Source organism: Seriola aureovittata, chromosome 22, assembly GCF_021018895.1.
Source record: "Seriola aureovittata isolate HTS-2021-v1 ecotype China chromosome 22, ASM2101889v1, whole genome shotgun sequence".
Lineage (NCBI taxonomy): Eukaryota > Metazoa > Chordata > Actinopteri > Carangiformes > Carangidae > Seriola > Seriola aureovittata.
The window spans coordinates 11790652-11802802 of NC_079385.1; the positions used below are offsets into that span (position 1 = coordinate 11790652).

Sequence of the window (12151 nt, forward strand, 5' to 3'; positions counted from 1 at the left end):
TGTCAGAGCCATCAGGCCTGAAAAAACCTCCTGAGTCCAGCTTTTTGTGGCTTTCTAGGCCTCTGAAATGGAGAAGGTCACGCCACAGCCCAGTGAAAATGGAAAGACAAGTGTACATCAGTGCGATAGAGGAGCGCACAGATGAAAAGATAGACTCTCCACAAGCCCAATCTACCACGAAGGATCCAGAATACTGGAAAAAAACAGAGTTGCTCAATATCTGAATCGTCAACTACGAAAGAAGATCCACAACCACAAAGAGAGGAACAACAGTAAGAGGAAATAGAAGTAAAATCAAGGAATGACTTAATGAGCTAAGAGATGTAATCACTGAGTATATATAATCAATATATAACCATGGAAATGTATGATTAAGTTGAGTAATGACTATGTTGATTGTTTTATATATTTTGTATTTGACTGTTTCAAGCATTTTAATCAATCATCAAAATACATATGTACGGGATAAAGAGATTAATAAAGAATAATAATACAAATGTTGTTTAATAAAATGTTAATCACATTTAATCCAGTGTAACCGTGGGAAACAGGGAAGTGAAAAAACTGTGGAAAGTACCAGAGAGGCCAAGTGGAGACAAATGTACCTGAATGAAAATAGAGTGTTTTGATGAACAATAATTGGCTCATGATGGAAGATCCGGAACATGACTTCACCGAAGCTGCCGAATTTGCTATGTTTGTGTTACGTAGCCACTTGTACGTGCGTCAGAGCCTGATCATGCCATTTCCGGCTCCACCTGGTGAGTGATGATTTACTTTAAGATGTTCAAATAGGGAGATATTCAGCTGAGACTCTCGACTAGGCCGGAGAGCCTCAGCGATGGGTCTGCAGCAACAGTTATCAGTCCTTGTTGACTTTTTTCTACTTATGCAGCAGTTGATGCAAATGATTTTTGGACTTTTGCTGCCTTCAGCCTTATCAATCAGAATCCAAGCAGGTTGTGAAAAGAACAATCAGCATAGATTTGACAGGGATAGATTTACTTGATTATTTGATAATTGTTGTGTTTTTCATATATAATCTTTGAATCAAATTTAACTGTTTTCTGCTGTTAGTTTTACTAGTATAAGTTGCATTTAAAGTAAAGTTTTCATATATGTATTGTGTCTAGCCTAAGAGTTTCTTTAAAGTGCCAGTTGTCACGGGTTAAAGGTAAGTAGGACCCATATGCAGCCAACATTGCCAGTAGCCTTTTCTCAGTCATGTAAAAGTGCAGATTGTGTGTGACAGTCAGTTTCATAGACCAAGGCTCTGCTCAGTTAGTCTAGACTCTGACATGAACATGTCCCCAGCAGCATAAGTATTCTTGCAGCTTAAAATAATATCCAACAACTATAGCAACTGTTACAATTTAGAAAGGAGCTGTCATTAACCGTGGTATACTTAGGACAGGCCAGTAAAGGTGCTAATGGAAAGGTAACGGGTCACTGGACAGTTAGCGGCTCTGCAAATCTCCTCTCCCTCAGCCTTTATTATATCTGATCAGAATCCTGTTTTGACGAGCAGGCCGGTCTGTACCACTTTAATGTGAGGGCTGAGCAGGTCTCCTGTCCTGGAGAGCCTGGCTAACACTCCGCAGACAGAGAAAAACATCCCCACGTTGCTAAGCAATAAACTTATTCTCTTGCTGCATTCAATCCAAAGCTCATTTATGGGCTGAAGAAATTAAATATAAACAAGGCTTCATGATACAGTTTCCAGTTATGAGTTATAAGTTTAGATGTTGTGGTTATAAGCTCCCATGGATCACGTCTCATGCGATCACAGTGTGTGGTCAGAGAGAAATGTAGATGAAATAATGCAAGTAGGCAGAGAGGTAGTGTTGCCAGATTCATGACTCCCTGTTAGTGTGTGTGTGTTTGTATGAGATGCATGAGTGTAGGTGTTAGTGAATGTATGTGTGTGTGTGTGTGTGTGTGTGTGTGTGTGTGTGTGTGATACAGTGGTTTGGGTGTTTGACATTACAGGTGTGTGTGAGTGCACAGCGCGAGGCTTAAGTGTATGTTGCAAGCTCAAGTTCTAATTTAGTGAGTGACGGAGAGGATTGTGGGAAGCAGGGAGACAGAGGTAAGGGGTAAGATGTGTGTATATGTAGTGTGTGTGTGACAAAGAGAGAGAGAGAACAGAGAGAGAGAGAGAGAGAGATAGAGCGATAGAGAGAGAGAGAGAGAGAGAAAGAGAAAGAGAGAGAGAGAGAGATAAAGAGAAGGTTTGTTGAAGATGATTTTTACTGCAGCCATTAAAGCTCCATTATCATGATGGATCATTATCTGCCTTATCGTGGGCCTGGAGACACACACACACACACACACACACACACACACACACACACACACACACATCTCACTGCACAAACATGTACATGCACGCACAGGCTATCAGCTCAAGAATAAGGATGAACGCACGATGTGTGTGTTGTGTGTGTGTATGTTGTGTGTGTGTGTGTGTGTGTGTGTGTGTGTGTGTGTGTGTATACTCTGACCCCTTGACACAGATTGCAGGGCTTGAACCTCTTTGCAGAGGAATGCTAATGTTTTCTAAAGAAACCATAACTCAGCAGAGAGAGATAGAGACGGAGAGATTAACCGAGAGAGAGAGAGAGAGCGAGCAATGGGTGGAGGTAGAGGTGGAGAAAGAGGGAGAGAAAATATATTATTTAACTGGAGTGCATTAGCCCATCCATGAGCAGGTCAACTGCCTGCTGCAGACACACATCTTACAAAGTTACTTGACTACACGAAGCTTTTTCAGTTACAGATGATGCTGAGGCCAGAGGTGTGTTTTTATCAGTAAACTGTCTCCGTCCACTTCACCGCTCTGAATTTTAAACAGTTACCTTCATCCTGCTTTGACTGGTTTAAGACTGGTTTATGAATCATTAGGTCCAGCGCTACGTCTCCATAGATCTGGGCTGCTTACACTGAGGCCCACTGACCTACTTCCACAAAAAAATTCTGTCAAGTGCTGCACAGAAAACGTAGTTACTATAGCTGCCTCGATAATGTGAAAGACTCTGTTTCTGCTTTACTTAGAAATAAGAGAAAATATTGATAATGATATCACATATTTAAACCTGGCTTGCCACTGATGTAACATTTATGACCCAAAGAATTTTGAGCGCCAAAAACAACCACAGAAAATTCATAACAGTGGGCTTCAATGGTGCACATGAGTTATATGAATGGAAAGAAGCAATTTTTACCTTGATGGAATGATTCATGAAGTTTACTGAAAAATTAGGTCATGGACCAAGGAACACCTTTGGGTGTAATTACTGCCACCATGTGAGAATTTATACATTTTATTTTATGCTTCAAGTCCTGGACTCTTCCTATATCCCTCCCATTTTGCACCACTTGGAAACGTTTAAACAGGGTCTATGCAGGGTATGAAAATAGAAATTGACATGATAAGGTTGACTGCTTAAAAAAATAACTTCAAGACAGACTCTAATTTAAACAAATACAACAGATACATAGGGGAAAGAGAGGGTGGGGGTCAGGAGTCAGGGAAAGTCTGGAGGCCAAATATTCCTCAGCAATAGCATAAGTTGCAGGAAGTAAAGCTATAGTCACAGGGGGTTTAAAAAGACTCTTCAACAGCAGCCTGGAGCGGTGCTATAGAAACACCATTATGAGTAAGAGCAAAAGGATAAAGTATAATAGGCCTTTACAGACTATTATAATCCCTGTCTCTCTGCCTGTCTCTATTTAAACTATTAGGTTCTAACAGGCTTACACTGTGTAGACTGCTTTATAAGTTGGCTGCCTGTAATGCACCGAGCCCAACAGCGCCTGAGCCATGTGACCAAATGTGTGTGAATGTGTGTGTGTGCTCTGTCGTAGTCCAGTACAGCTCAGCTAACGACACAAGCTAACGAGCTGCAGTGGGAATAGAGCTCCAGGACTTGTACCTAAAACTGCTCCTGGAGGACTAAAAATACTGCACGGCTTTAGCACTAACAGCTGAGGAAAAATACAAGGGAGGTGCGTTCTGTGGGCAATTCAACATCACTCTGTAATTTCAGTCGAACAGGTTTATTTAATGAGCCAAATTGACTATAGGAACATTTTCATATTTACAGGCTTGGCCTCTGGGAGAAGTTCGTTAGGAGAGGACAGTGGATTAAACACACTCAAATCTGGGAGCCCTCCACCATCCTGTGCCTTGCTCATGAGCACTTGAAGCAACTGTTGAGGAAGGGCATGTCCACAAGCATACAGCATTTTATTAAACTCTGGGAACTTAAATCTGTCAGTTCAGCTCTCCAGCGTTCACTTTAGCACCTAATAATGCTGGTTAAGCTACATGGAGAGCTGGGCTTGTGAATGTAAGTGTGGTAACTATAGTGGAATACCTTCAGAGAAAACAGGACTTATAAAGTACATAAAAAAGACTTAAACCTTAAATTGGCCCTCCAGGAACAACTGGACTTGCAGCACTAATGGCTGCAGAAACAAAACCACAAAAACAGACTGCAGCATTGACTATGTATAGTGTAACCTCCCAGTAGGCCAATCTGAAAAGATGGAAGCAATTTAGCTCAAACTTATTCACGGTTTTTTATAAAAGAACTTTTAGGTTTGATTTACTTATCTAAATAGAAAAGATGCAGGAAAAGAAAGGAAACACGGTGTGACAAGAGGAAGCTGGAGCTGCTTCTAAAAACAGCTCGGATAAAAGTAAAGACATTTATCTTAAACTGAACCAAAGGAGGGAGGATTCAAAACACTTCATCTTACAATGAGCCACTGAGTCCAAAAGCAATTTATCTCACATTAAACAAACTTTAAGGTGGCATGTGTGAGTAGTTTACTTTAATTTAAACCAAGGGGCAAATCTGTGAGCAGTGAACCTTGGAATATACTGTAGCTGAAGGACAGCTGAGTATCTATGTGGAGGGCTCTCACAGGCTACATGTACAAAATTGTCAACTTCTTCAAACCAATAGAATTTCTTTCTTTTTTACCAAAACAACCAGGAAAAATAAAAAACCTGCTATCTATATGATTTTTGTTTGTTATCTCATAAATCCATTAAGAAAATTGAAAACAATGCAACTTTTCATTGATTAGTATTGGCCACGGTCTCAGATGTGCACATACAAGTGCAGTACATCCTACATCTTACATCACACAAGATATGAATAATAAATATTTCGTTACATAACACAGTGTGTATGGCATCTTGACATGTGACATTGTCTCCACATAATTGTTCCACTGAAATCTGTGAGGTGTGTCAAAGTCAGAATGATTTTATGGCTGTCCTGAAATAAATTCCTCCAGCACGGCCATGTGGAAAGATCTGCAGCAATAACGCAGGGGAAATGTGTGAATCTAGACTTCCACAATGGCTGCCATTGTCAAAGAGTTGAGATAGAGACAAGAGAAGTGTGAGTGTGAGAGTGGAGCGCATGTTTCTGTGTGTTTCTCTCTGTGGGTTAATTTAAGTCTTTGCCCTTCACCTGTCACCATTGCCGGCTTGTCTTCCCATTACAGAGAAGAGATGACGGATGGACAAAAAGGATGGAAAAGTAAGGCAGAGAATGAAGTAGGACTTGAAAGAGTGACAGAGAGAGGGAGTGTGACAGAGAAAGCGAGAAACAAACTGATGGAAAAAAATGGAGAAAGACTGGCAAAGACAGAAAGATTCAAAGGAACAAAGGGGGAAAGTAAAAGCGGAAAGGACGGAATACAAGAGGAGGGGGAGGAGAGAGTGATAACCAGAGACAGAGGGAAAGATCAAGGGAGAAAGAAGTGAATGACAGAAAAAAGACAAATGCATGTAAAAAAGAGGGGGACTGGTAAAGCCATTAAGCCTGGATTCAATAAATCTGCATAAAAACCAGCAGTTAGTCTGTAATGACCAGCGAAGGCCAATGTGTGTGTGTGTGTGTGTCTGTATGTGTGTGTGTGTGTGTGTGTGCGTGTGTCTGTATGTGTGTGTGTGTGTGTGTGTAAGGCTGTGAAATGGGTTCTGAGGGTCGGACGTGTGTATGGGTGCGTCTGACTGTCTGTCCTTTTGTCTGTGTCTGTGCGTGTGTGTGTGTGTGTTTAATGGTTGTTGAGGACCTCTGCGTCGTATTTAGAGAGAAAACAATCATCCTTGGAGCAGGAAGCAGAGCTGCCTAATGAAAGCCTAGAGAGACCCCAGACCACAACGCAGCACAAATGGATGGGTCTGAATCTCCGCTCGACACAACCCCCAGACCTCTCTTCTTCACCTCTCCTCCTCCCTCTTGTCTTTCCTCCACTCCACTACTAATTACAGTTTCCTTTGCACACAGGCACAAAAGCTTTTTCCCTCATGATGCATCAAGATAAACAGAAATGATTTTAAGGCAATGGGCAAGGCAAGGCAAGGAAATTCCATGTCAAATCTGAAGTGAATTCACAAATCACAAGTCAGCGATCAAGTCACAAGTCTTCTTGAGTCTTTAAGGTCTTGGTTCTGGCCATTAAAATGAAGCAGCATTTGAACATTATCCCTTTCATAGCTGCATTTGTTAGTGCTTTTTATCTGGCAGAGTCCTTTCAAAGCAGAGGCCTCATCATTAAGTATTAACGCTGTGTGACCATGCAAGGCTTTCAAGTCTCAAGTCTTAAGGGGGGCAATTCTGAAGTAAGACAAGTCTCAAAGCAGTCAAGTTCAAGTCATGTTCACATTTAAAATCTGAAGTCCAAGTGAAGTGGTTCACAAGAACATGGTAAAAATAGGCTTTAAGGAGGGATCTTCACAGGAAAACTACTACAAACTTCTCTTTCTCTTTTGCTTACATTAACCCTCTGTTCCTTTATTTCTTGTCTTGGTCATTTCAGAGTTATGTAGTGTTTACACAGCTTTGAAGGAAATTAATTCACGTTTCCAGCTTCAATGTGAACTCTACTCTGACTCTAAGAACCACATATATCGACCATCACAGAGAGACACACCAGTGATTTTTAACTTCTGCATACGCTCACACAGACACACAGACACACACACACAAACACACAAACACACACACACACAAACACACACACACAAACACACACACACACAAACACACACACACAAACACACACACACACACACACACACACACACACACACACACACACACACACACAAACACACACACACTCACACACACACACACACAGACAGAGCCAGGCTATCAGTACTATTGTAATACTGTAGCTACGCTCTTCATTATCGGCCGTGATGTTTAAGTTCCAGCTCCGCCTCGTCCTGTTTTTGTATCTCCTGTCAATCAAAATTTGCCCAATCAGTGACCTTTAAATCATGAGGGGTCCTCACACACAGACATGCATAGTTCCTGCCCAGTCTGCAGAGGAGGCATCATTTTGCCACAGGTCATCAGGCTGCAGAGCTGAAAAAACAATGATTGTGTGCATTTGAAACCTAACGTTTTTCTTTTCATAGATAACATTGCCATTATGTCAAAGATTTAGTTAAATTTGTTAATAAGCAGAATTATCCAGCTCTGACCATAGATAAAAATGACAGTTTTGCTAATTAATCTGACCACATAATAACCTTAACATTTTCCTCTGGTCTTTAGCTTTATGAGAGTTTACAGTCTTCATAAAAAATAAATGATCACTCTTTGATTTTGATTTTTATTACGCTGAATTAGTTTTATAGTGTTTCGATCAGTAAGTCAGCCAGTATTCACAGAGCGGAGTCTGAAGTCACCAGTGCTGCAGCAGCTTACTGGTGCTGTTTTCTTGTATTGGAAGTTTGTTATAAAGTAATTTGAGTCACTTAATTTGACCAGATTTCTAGGCCCTGGAAACCTGTGATACCCTGTTGTATAACTTTAAAAATGGATGTAAAGTAAGCCAGGGAGAAAGTAAGTACTCCCTTACACTGTAACAACAATGACATTTGAAGTCTGTAATTGTGTGGTATTATCCTTCATTACAATGACTTGTAGAGTTGTAAATATGTGGGCTCAGCCCTCACTGAGGTTTCTCCAGTTTGACTTGGCTCACGAGCGCTCGCAGTCACTCACTGGGAGCCGTTTTACTTTTAGCAGATAGAGAGTCATGGGCTGACAATTCATGCTGTATTCATAAGAGCAGCGATATAACGTCCGACTCAGCCAACAACACTTCATACATTTTTTTACAGCACCAAAAACACGCACATGTCCACGCATATACGTAGACTATAATGAGCTACAATCACACACACACACACACACACACACACACACACACACACACACCACACACACACACACACGCACACACACACACACACAAACACAAACACACACACAACTTCAACTACATATAGACAAACACTCACATAAACACAGATATGCACATACACACACACAGCCAATTCTTATACCTTCACACTTCAGGCCAAGGAGAGAGACATAGGTCAGAGAGAGAGAGAGAGAGAGAGAGAGAGAGAGAGAGAGAGAGAGAGAGAGAGAGAGACTTCCTGTGTGAGTGTGTGTGTAAGATTACGATGCCAGTTCTCTTCAGTGCTCATTAGAGACGTCATTGAGCCATAAAGGTTATTATTATGACTATGGCACAGAAAACAGCTCTTTTGGTAAAAACCTCACTATTGGAATCAGTGTTACTTTTGTAGTTCAGCTGAGGTTAAAGAGAGACATGGAAACAAACACACAGGAACAGACGACCAAAAAAAAAAAAAAAAAAAAATCTTCAGCAAATCCATCTTTTGAAAACTGGCCTTTCGCTAACAGCTCACTGCTGGGCTCCACGCTGCTTGAGCGATTAAGCTGAGACCCATCATGTGAAGATCTATAGTACAGTGCATATGCAAGATAGAGCGTGTCCATTCATACGTCAATAATGCTGAAAGTTGCTGAGAGATTGGATTGGCCATCCCTTTGCCGCTGTAGTGGTTGCGTTGCTATAAGTCTAGAAGTTTTTCTTCCTTACGTTTATAAAGCTACAGAAATGTAAATGTTTCCACGGAAATTCATATTAAGAAAAATGACTAAACTGGAAGATAAATGTCCAAACCCAAATTGTCACATTTAAACGGTACAAACATCTGCACAAGCTAATGAGGGCTTTAACAATATGTCACATTATTATATTATTCAGTAAAAGCCTCTTGATTTAAGTTGCATGATGGATTAAAACATTACAGCATGCATTTTGTTATAACTCTTCTGACTAATGAGGTGCTGTGGTCGCTCTGCTGAGATAATATTTTCTATTTTTGCCACAAAGACACAAAGAGTGTTTTTTTTGTTTTGTTTGCATTGTGAAGAAAATCTTTTGTTCTGTTAGATCTGGTGTTGGAAAACAACCCAAAATATGTCAAGAAAAACTCCAGTATCATTTTGAAATCTCAGAAATTAAACATTTTACTGCCCTTTTACTGTTACTGTTTTGAATGTGGTTAATAGGTTAATTATTTCAGTTACATTGCGTCCTTAAAAAAGCAGCATGTGTTTACATTTGGGAGTTGTTTTTTCTCAGTTTGGCTTATCAGTACAGAAAGCAGGAATTTCGTTCTGTAAGGCCTGAATTTACTGCTGAGCCTCCCCGAGGTTTCTTGCTCTTAATCTAACCAGTTATCTGTCCTGGGACGTGCCCAGATGATAAACCCTAGAGACTAACTTGTTCTCACCCGCCACCCGTTCCTCCAACGTGAGCCAGGCTGCTTTTTACGCTGTTGCTCAAGTTTAACAACACAGAGGAAAGTTACATCAGACACAGCCTTAGTAAAATGTTTGAGGTGGTGACACTTTACAGAAGCACACTGTCAGGTAATTCATATTAAATCATATGTGGGTGTGGGATATGTAGATTTCCGTGTGTGTGTGTTTGTGTGTCTGTCCATGTGTGTTTTACATGCTATTTTAGACTGATCCTAATGACTTTACAGAGTGCCAGGCATTTTAACAGAGCCAGGGAGAGGCTTGTAAAACACACACACACACACACACACACACACACACACACACACACACACACACACACACACACACACACACTCGCACACTGTCTCCCTCCAGACCACCATGTTCCAGTGTGCCAGCTTTTCTCCTCTGTCTTGTGGTGAGTGTGTGTGTGTGTGTGTGCATTACGAGGGTCAGCCAGGGTGATGGTGACACATGATGAAGGAAAACGAGAAACACGGGCTTGAATGAAAGACAGGCAGTGTGTGTCTGCGATTGTGTGTAGGCAGGGTCAGGGTCTAAAGCAGACACATGGCGCCAAGTGGCACTGGCTGAGTTTGGGTGGATTTGGACAGAGGAAGTGAAGGAGAGGCAGAGAGATTCAGGTTTTGACGTTGTTAGGGGAAACATCGCACCAAAAAACAAAGTACTAACCTAAGTTTTTTTAAAACTCACCAGCTCTCACACCTACATTGACGTGGAGCAAGTGAGAGTAAAGTGTAATGGTGATGGAGGCACTTTGGAGGAAAAGGAAGAGAAGAAAGAAAAAACAAAGGCCTCAAGAAATAATAAAATTTAGAAGGTGATGGCAGAAATGGAAGAGAAAGGGATGAAGAGGATAAAAGAGGATAAAAGAAAGAAAAGTTGAAGGAGTTTTCACCTAGAAGCCAAACTCGTCACAGTAAAACACGTGTCCTTGTTGCTATTACTGTACCAATCCAGCGCGTTTTTGTGTTCCACTTGCCAAAATGCTTCGGTAAATGCACATCTGGTTAACTTGAGATAAAGAGCCACGCACTTTTTAATGAAGCTTTTTAATGGGAGGCACGAAGGGCTAAAACCTAACCTCATACAGAGAATATTGGAAGACATTGATAAATTTGGGTAAGAGGATATGTTACGACTGCATTCACCCATGCAAGGATAACACAACTTTGACGACAGTAAAGGCAGACACAATGTTTTCTGTGATGGATGAGTTGGTTTTAACACTGCAGCTAAATAACTTTGCAGAAAACAAGAAAAACAACAAAGAAATTCAAAACACTGCAGTATGCCATGGAAATGGTTAGCTGTGATATAAAATGTAAGTGATTTGTGGTAAAAGGGCAAATACTGTCTTTTTTTTTTTTAAGATCTTGTTTTCCTCAGTTGTAAATCTGACTTGGATGTGGCCACGGGCTCAGCGTGGTTCAAATGTTTTCAATATCTTTAAATGTTTTTATAAAATATAAGGTAGGGATAAAATACTGCAGGCTACTCAGCTGGCCGTCTAAAAGCATTCAATCTTGTTAGATAAGCTTTCACAGCTGCCCACATAATCAGTTTTAATTCAGAGTATGTTTTTCTTTTGAAAATGTGGATCCCAGGCCACTGAACCGCAGAATACTGTCGGCATTTTCTTTTAGTGAAAACAGGCTGATGATGAAAAATACGTATAGTAATTGTCTGTCCATGAAAGTCGCCCAGAGAATTTCTCTGCGCCTTTAATGTACACAGTGATTAAATGACAACTTAATTCTCTATATTCAGAGTTTATTTAAAGTGACACCAAACCACGCAGCGCCATATCTGAAGCACTCATGCTAAACAGAGACATTGTGCAGCATTAAGACATACAATAGGGCTTTCATGAGGAATTTAGGAAACTGGTCCTGCTGTACCCTAACCACACACTCTGTCACATTGCTCTGTGAGTATGTGTGTGTGTCTAGAGTTACCGTTTTTCAATGTATACCACATGTAGCGACCATCGCCTGATATGTTTTCAATATGGAGAACAGGACAGAGAGAGAGAGAGACAGGGGAAGTCAAAGACGGCCAAAAAAAAAAGAAAAAAGTTTAATAATATACTGTTTATATTCAGTATCTGAAAACACAATTTGTTACCATGACAATGGAGCTACAGCGAAGCAGGTTAACCAGCGTTTCTTAGACTTTCCCTAAGCCTCACCTTTTCTTTCTCTATCCTCATTTCCCTTCTTTTTTCTCCCCTCCCTCTCTCAGATGACAACTCTTTCGACTAAAATAAATACACTCGTCTCTCCCCTCCTTGCTCTGTGTATGAACCAACCCTCCTCCTGCTGCCAAAAGCTTTAAGCAGAGTTTACTCCCTGTAAAAGAAAACGTCTGAAACGGTATTTGTTCCGCTGCCAGACGCTTGTCGTCAGGTGACCCGCTGGAGTAAATCTTTTCAATAATGTCAGAGGCAGCGCCAAAAACCTGCC

The 12151-nt window shown here is 40.9% G+C and overlaps 1 protein-coding gene across 7 annotated transcripts in view; it reads right to left on the minus strand.

The window, feature by feature from the left end:
• Positions 1–12151, minus strand: part of LOC130163202 (ELKS/Rab6-interacting/CAST family member 1-like) — a 118904-nt gene that overhangs the window by 5131 nt on the left and 101622 nt on the right. The gene's annotated exons all lie outside the window — the stretch shown is intronic.